Genomic DNA, 8233 nt, shown 5'->3' with positions numbered 1-8233 from the left:
AAAGCTCTACAGCAAATTAGAGGCCAGCTTGGGCTACTTAAGTGACTCACAGTCCGGATTGAGGCAGAGTGAGACCCTATCTCAAACAAATACAAGTAGCTGAACAACGCCGGCAGTAACAGGACCTTAGAGATCTGTGCATCTACAATATTACAATCTCATAATGCGAAGAATGTATAATGCAGTATAATATGATGACGTATAGATGAAATAAGATCGGCTTACAATCTAGGTTTGGCTCCCCAAAACCCAGGCAGGTGTGGCACTCTGTCAGGAGGCTGAAACAGGGCATCTCTGAATCAAATTGACTAGAGTAGCCAAATGTGTGAGCTTCAGGCTTAGCAAGAAACTCTACCTTCCTAAATAAACTGAAGAGTGTTTAGTTTCCAACCTGGGACAAGGAGCTGAGGTGCCTATTTAACATATAAGAGCAAACCTGGCCTCCAGGTTCTCCCAGCATCCTTCCATCCCTCCCTGTTACTGGGTATGAGTGCCATACTACACCCTCTACCCAGGATGCTCCAGCCCAGGGGCTGGGCTGCCCTTCCCCAGAGGTTCTTCCTTGTATAATTCAGCCATTTGGGTTACGTATTCTTTTCTTGTACTGTGCTTTTGTATCTTTAGCCTGCTGGCTGCTGTACCTTGTTCCCCCCTTGGTCCCCTCTCTCTCCTCCCCTCCCCCCCCCCCCGCCTTCTTCACACATGGTTCAGGGTCATGACCACTCTGGACTCTCAGATGCCTCTGCCCCTGCCTAAGCTCTCCCTCATATTTGTAATAAACTCTCTCCTCCACCACACCCAAGAGCAGTCATGTCCTTTCCTTTCCTTTCCTTTTTCTTTTCTTCATTCAAGGAGGAATTAATGTCAACCTCTGACCTCCACACACATTCCCACCTATGTGTATGCACACCAACTCGCATAACTTGAATATGCATGCACACTCATACAAAAACATACACACTCATACAAAAACATACACACTCATACAAAAACATACACACTCATACAAAAACATACACACTCATACAAAAACATACACACTCATACAAAAGCAGCTGGAACTGGCAGTCACTGAAGACAATGGTGGTCATAGGTGGATTCAGCACTCAGTTCCGAGTACCTCTGTAGAGTTTGAAGTTTCCATAATTAAAGGTTTTTATTTTTATTACATTTATTTGTGTGTGACTGAGGGTGTGTGTGTGTGTATGTGTGTGTGTGTTTATATGTGAGTGTGAGTGTGTGTATGTGTGTGAGTGTGTTTGTGTGTGTATGTGTGAGTGTGTGTATGTGTGTGTATATGTGTGTGTGAGTGTGTATGTGTGAGTGTATGTGCGAGTGTGTATGTGTGTGTATATGTGTATGTGAGTGTGTGTATGTGTGTGTATGTGTGTGAGTGTTTTTGTATGTGTGTGTGTGAGTGTATGTATGTGTGTGTATGTGTGTGAGTGTGTGTATGTGTGTGTATATGTGTGTATGTGTGTGTATATGTGTGTGTGAGTGTGTGTGTATGTGTGTGTGTTTGTATGTGTGTGTATTTGTGTGTGTATGTGTATGTATATGTATGTGTGTGTGGTGTGTGTGTGTATGTGTGTGTGTTTGTATGTGTGTGTATGTGTGTGTATATGTGTGTGTATGTGTGTGTATATGTAAGTGTGTGGTGTGTATGTGTGTGTTTGTATGTGTGTGTATTTGTGTGTGTATGTGTGTGTGTATGTGTGTGTATATGTGTGTGTGTATATGTGTGTGTGTGTGTGGTGTGTGTGTGTGTGTGTGTGTGTGTGTAGGTCAGAAGACAATTTGTAGCAGTTGGTTCTCTCCTTCCATGTTGGTTCCAGGGATTGAACTCCAGGGTCAGGCTTGGTGATAAGTATCTCAACCAGTTCACCCAGCTCGCTGGTTGAATAAAAGACTTCTAAATATTAAAACCTTCATCTTTTTACACACAAGCATCACTAAGCAGTTTTAAATTTTTCTTTTGCTTGCAAAAAAGCTTCATGATTTTTTTTTCCCTGCTGGGATCTGGTCATCTCGGGCTGATCCAAGAAATTTACTTATTAGTTCTAATCTCACTAATCATTTTCTATAGAATCTCTTGAATGTCTATTGAGGTGTATTCTCTCCCCACTCTTTCCCTGTCTCTGAGGTGTTCTCTCTGCCTCTCCCCCTCCTCCCCCCCTCACACACACACACACACACACACACACACACACACACACACACTCTCTCTCACTATGTACCCTAGTCTGGCTCACGATCCCCCTGCTTCTGCCTTTTAATTGCTAGGATTATAAGTGTGTGCTACCACATCTTGCCCTTGTTTTTCAAACAGTCCTTGTTGTTCAGAATCATAGACTGAGCAGATATATAAAACAGATATATTATATAATATAATAAAGTAGAAAAAATAAGCTCACAGTGGGAGAATGGGAAGCCCAGAGTGGAGACATGGAATCCATCTTCGACCTACTCAGTTTGTTCCCCACAGCATCGTGGCCTCAACAATACTTTGACTGTCTCAGGATGTCTAGTTCCCTAATTCTGACACATTTGTCTAATCTTTTCACCTGTTGATAAGAGTAAATTTCATTGTCTGCTATGACAAACACTGGTCTGCTCATAGACTCAACTCCTTCTCCCTCACTCACGTCATTGTACTTGCTTGGCAGAACCGCACCGAAGCTAAATCTGGCTACTACTCACCTGAGCATGGAGAAAAATGACAAGAGCGATTGTCAAGTATGGCGGTACACTCCTGCCATCCCAACAGTTGGGAAGGTGAGGCAGGAGGATTCCCGTGAGCCTTGGCTACATAGTGATTGCCAGATTCTCTTCAGCTACATAGCAGGACCCTGTCTCAATGGGGGTGACTGGTGTCGGTGTCACCAATGGTCACACATCTGCAGTGGGTCACTCAGATGGCTGGACAGTCCTATAGCTGCATGGTCATTCAGTCTCCTCTGCCGAGGCCTCCAGCATCTCCTTCCCCTTTCTTACTTTCAGCCCACAGTTTGCTTATTATGTTAATGAGTGAACTAAAACCACCAAGACACACTTTTCACATACGTTTCCCACAACGCAATTGTTTATGAATTCACACTGTGCCCTTATTTCTACCTGTCTCCTTTCTCGTGCCATCTGAAAACCCAAACCCTCAGGCTAGAGATATAGCTGAATTCATAGAGACGTTGTTGAAGCTGATCGTCCTGCCTCTACTCCCTCAAGAGCTAGGATGACCCCATGACCTGCAGAAGACATTTCAAGACAGTGTTAAATCTAGACAGTGGCACGGTTGAGGCACACTGCAGTAAGAAAGAACAGAAAGACATGAGAATGTGCTATTTGGAGAGAAAAGCCTTGTGAGCAAGTTTGAATGCGGACAGATAGGTGTAAAGAAAATGGATGCAATTATTAAAAAGGTCAGCACAATTTGGGAGAACACCCGCAGTCTGCTCTGAGACAATCAGAAAGGTCCCTTGAGGTTCAGAGTCCACCCAATCAAAGGAGAGTGACTAGACGAAGAATGTGACTAAGCATGTCCCCAACTTGTCAACAAGCACACAGGTAAGTACTTTCCCAGGGTCAGCTGCTAAGGAATACTAAGGAGTACACAGCCACTAAGAGCTATGGCAGAATAGGGCCAGACAACGTCAAGCTGGCAGCAGAACTTTTCAGCAAGTCCATGGGACATTGCAGGCATGGTAAATGCAAGAGTTAAGGGAAGAAGAAAGCTCCCAACAGGTTTCTGAAAAAGCTATGCAGGCATAGAAGTGTCAGAATCTCTAGAGGAAGCCAAAAAGCCACTGTGAAATTGGAGCCTAATCTGCAAGGGATATCCCGAGAGGTTGAAGATGCCGGGACCACAGTTTGTCCATTAAGAAAAGTTGCAGACCCAAAGTGGAGCCAGGGACGGGCTACATGAGCTACTAATAGTAAAACAGAAGGGGTCGGGGAGCCAGATGATGCTAACGAGAGCTCCAGGTGCTGGAGGTTGTGCTTCGGAGCTTGAAGTGTGTCCTCCTGGGTTTCCTTTCTATTTTGGCCTCATCTTTCCTTGCTATGCCCCTATTTCTCTCTTTTGGGATAAGAATGTTCCACGTCATTGGATAGAGAAGTAGGTACCTTTGCTTTTGGCTTTACGTAGGCTCACAGTTACAAGTCTGTCTTACCCTCAGAAGTGACTTGGAATTCTTGAATGATGTTGAAATTGTTAAGATTTCCAGGCATGGTGGCATACACCTGTGTTGTAACTGTCCCCCAGGCCAAGCCGCTGCTGTCCTGTGTGGGCTCACCTGCACCCTCCTGTAAGAGATCATCCCCAGTGAACCTGTTGGCGGTCTGCACAATCTCATGGGTGGCATGGGGATGGGAGAGGCTTAGGAGACCCGCATCTGAGTACCCAGCCTCTCCCTATCACACCTGTTAAATTCATGTGGAGGAGCAGAAGTAATAGGCTAAGGAAGGCAAGGCAAGGGAGACTCCATTTAACTGGCTACAGTGGGAGGAGCCCTCACAGCCCTGCCAGGACCCCCTCACTTATGCTCTGTAAGGAAGCCCAATAAACTCATTGGTTCCTCCAGAGTGAACTCTGGTGAGACTGAGCCTCTATCACTGATCACTGGGACCTTTGGAGAAGGGATAGATGTTATGGCTCCTCCTGGGAGGGAATTTTGCAAAAGCATTCAGAAAAGTCCAAAGATTGGGAGTTCAAGGCCATCTTTGGTGACACAGCGAGTTTGAAACCAGCCTGGGTAGGTAAACAAACAAACAAACAAACAAACAAACAAACAAACACAAACAGAAGTTGCGACTACGAGGATAGCTCAGCAGTTAGCAGCACTAGTTGCTCTCAGAGCAAGCCAGAGGTCCTGAGTTCAATTCCCAGCACCCACATGGCAGCTCACAACCATCTGTAAGATTGGTTGCAGCGGGGGCTGGGGATTTAGCTCAGTGGTAGAGCGCTTACCTAGGAAGCGCAAGGCCCTGGGTTCGGTCCCCAGCTCCGGAAAAAAAGAACCAAAAAAAAAAAAAAAAAAAAGATTGGTTGCAGCGGATCCAACGCTCTCCCACAGATATACATGCAGGCAAAACACCAGTGCATAGAAAATAAAAATAGATAAATCATATAAAAGAATGATAATAAAAAACAGGGTGGGGCTGGAGAGACGCAACCCAATGGCTAGAGGACTTGCGTAGCATGCAGCCAGCCCTGGGTTCAATGGATAGCCAGGCAGCCTGGTACATGTCCACCACCCTGGCACTGGGAGACAGAAGCAGTGGGACCAGAATTTCCAAGTCACTCTCAGCTACATAGCAACTTCGAGGCCAGCTGGATCTGTAGGAGTCTCCGTAGATCCGATAAGGTCATTTTTAAAAAGATGAGTGGGTTTGGAGAGATGGGCTTGCAGCTCTTCCAGAGGACCTGAGTTCAGTCCCCAGTACCCACATCAGATGATTCACAGCAGCCCATAACTCAAGGTCCAGGGGACCCAACAACCTCTTCTAGCACACACTCATACATACACACTCATAATTACAAATAAAACAAACCTCTTAGCCGTGAGTTCTAGGACAGCCAGAACTACACAAAGAAACCCTGTCTTGAAAAACCAAATAAACAAACAAAAAAACCAGATAAATAAATAGAACTGCTTAAAAAGTAGTAAAATTGGGGTTGGGGATTTAGCTCAGTGGTAGAGCGCTTGCCTAGGAAGCGCAAGGCCCTCGGTTCGGTCCCCAGCTCCGAAAAAAAGAACCAAAAAAAAAAAAAAAGTAGTAAAATTAAATAAAATAAGAAACAGAAAAGTAAAAAAATGGAGAAGAAACAAGACTATTGGAGGGAATTTTTAAAGATTTTTAAATTTTTTTATATTTTTACATGTATGAGTATTTTGCCTGCATGTATGTGTACCACACCCATGGAGGTCCAGGAGAGGGCGTTGTGTCCCCTGGAACAGGAGTTACAGCAGTTGTGAGCCACCATGTGGTACTGGAACTGAACCTAGGTCTTCTTACAAGAGCAACCAGTGTTCTTTTAAAAAAACAATTTTATGGGGGCTGGGGATTTAGCTCAGTGGTAAGAGCGCTTACCTAGGAAGCGCAAGGCCCTGGGTTCGGTCCCCAGCTCCAAAAAAAAGAACCAAAAAAAAAAAAAAAAACCAACAATTTTATTTCATGTGCGTTGGTGTCAGATCCCCTGGAACTGGAGTTACAGACTATTATGAGCTACCATGTGGGTGCTTGGGGATGAACCCGGGTCCTCTGGAAGAGCAGCTAGTGCTCTTAACCACTAAGCCATCTCTCCAGCCCTCTATTAAGTTTTGAATAAATGCATTTTGCATTATAAGATGCCTAAAGTTAAAAGTGATATGTTTGATGTGAGATCACTCACAGGTAAAGGCACCTACTGCCAACCCTGATGATCTGAGTTAGATCCCTGGGACCCACCTGGTGGTAGGAGAGAACCAACTTCTGAAAATTGTCCCCTGACCTCCACATGTGCACAGTGCATACAAAATTAAAAAAAAATTTAAAGTGATATATTTGGGTGCCAAATTGACAAGGGGTATGCTTGGAAAGGTTCATCCTCATTGTCAACCTGACTTGATTTGGTCTCAGTAAGAGGTACACCTATTGGCCTGTCTATGAATGAGTTCCCAGGGCGGTTTACTGGAGGAGGGAAGACCTACCTTGAACACGAGTGGTAGCATCTCATGGGCTGGGATCAAGTGGGGAGAGGAGTGAGGCAGCTGAGCACCAGCATTCCCTGTCTCCTGCTTCCTTACTGCAGAGGCAGTGTGACCAGCTACACCATGGTCCTGCTGTCTTGCCTTTCAACCATGATGAGCTGTGTCTTCATACTGAGAAATGTTTCAAAATACAAAACAAAATAGAATTCATTCTAGGACAAGGATTGGAAAACCACAAATCTACTCATAGCTAGGTAGGCTTGGCACAGGGAGTGGCACCATTAGGAGGTGTGGCCTTGCTAGAGTAGGTGTAGCCTTGTTGGAGGAAGTGCGTCACTGTGGGCATGGGCTTTAAGACCCTCTTCCTAGCCACCTGGGGGCCAGTCTTCTCCTAGCTGCCTTCAGATGAAGATGTAGAACTCTCAGGTCCTCCTGTACCAAGCCTGCCTGGATGCTCTCACCTTGATGATAATGGACCAAACCTCTGAACCTGTAAGCCAGCCCCAATTAAATGTAGTCCTTTAGAAGAGTTGCCTTGGCCATGGCGTCTGTTCACAGCAGTAAAAAGTCGTGTTGGAGCACTCACTCACAAATTTATTATGGATGTCCAAGGCTATCTTCACACTACAGCAGAGCTGAGAAATTTCAGCAGAGGACACATTACCCACAAACCTTAAAATGTTTAATATCTGCCTTTATAGGAAAGGCTTTCTGGCACCTGCTTTACGGTATAGCGCTAAGACTTCTAAGGCTTACGTGTTAATTAGATGCCGAGTATCAAAGTGTTGTCAGTCTATCCCAGCAGGGCTGTCATTCCAGTGTGGCTGGCATTACTCCATGTGGCTCTTCTTCCAGGCCTCTTGTCGAGAAGCCACTCTTTGGGAAGACTGGGAACCATCCCATTCCACCAGGAAGAACTGGCTCTCAGTCATTGATTCATGGAATCTCTCACCCTTCAAGCTTCATGGGTCTTCTCTCTCCTGAGCCTCTCCCTCCTCACTGCAAGCCCCATGTGTTTCATCTACTGCAGGGTTGAAAACTCTATTCCTGTCTCCTCTTGGTGAGGCCACTGGGCTCTTTCAGGATCCGTCATGGCAGGATGTAGAAAGTCCACATTTTTCTAGATAGAATTCTACTCTTAGTATTCCACAAAAAACTGTACTTGGCAAGGACATCAGTGTCCACAGAGATGCAAATTGCAATAGTTAACCATCTATTTCGTTATTTTCAACCTTACGCATAGGTATACTTGCAGGTACATGCCTCGGGACAGCAGGGGTCAGGAAGCATCCAGATATCACCTCCTTGGCTCTGTCCCTCCAGAGTTTGGTTTACAAAGGCCCCCAGGATGCACAGACACAGCTTGTATGTGGATGCGGGGACTGAACTCAGGTCCTCCTGCTTGGGCTGCAAGTGCTTTCCCAACAGCCTTCTCCTCAGCCTCTCATCTTTCTTCCTGACCCATGAGCAGACTCCCACACAATGACTTTCCTTCTTGAAGACCTTGCTTTTCTCATCCCTCCTGCTCAGGCTCCTCTGATGTTTCC

The 8233-nt window shown here is 45.5% G+C and overlaps 1 long non-coding RNA gene across 2 annotated transcripts in view; it reads right to left on the bottom strand.

Moving 5' to 3' along the window:
- Positions 1-2197: 2197 nt before the first annotated feature.
- The window catches only part of LOC120095035 (uncharacterized), a 14775-nt gene continuing 8739 nt past the window's right edge, over positions 2198-8233 (bottom strand). Inside the window, exons 3-4 of one of the 2 annotated variants that reach the window (XR_005490031.2) lie at positions 6687-6857; positions 2198-4299 (exon numbers count right to left, since the gene is read on the bottom strand). This is a non-coding gene — a long non-coding RNA (uncharacterized LOC120095035). Of the gene's footprint in view, positions 4300-5893; positions 6858-8233 lie in introns of those variants that run through there. The other variant, XR_010055528.1, reaches the window with a different exon arrangement.

The sequence above is a fragment of the Rattus norvegicus genome, chromosome 10 (genome assembly GCF_036323735.1).
Source record: "Rattus norvegicus strain BN/NHsdMcwi chromosome 10, GRCr8, whole genome shotgun sequence".
NCBI lineage: Eukaryota > Metazoa > Chordata > Mammalia > Rodentia > Muridae > Rattus > Rattus norvegicus.
This window is presented reverse-complemented; position numbering and strand designations above follow the sequence as displayed.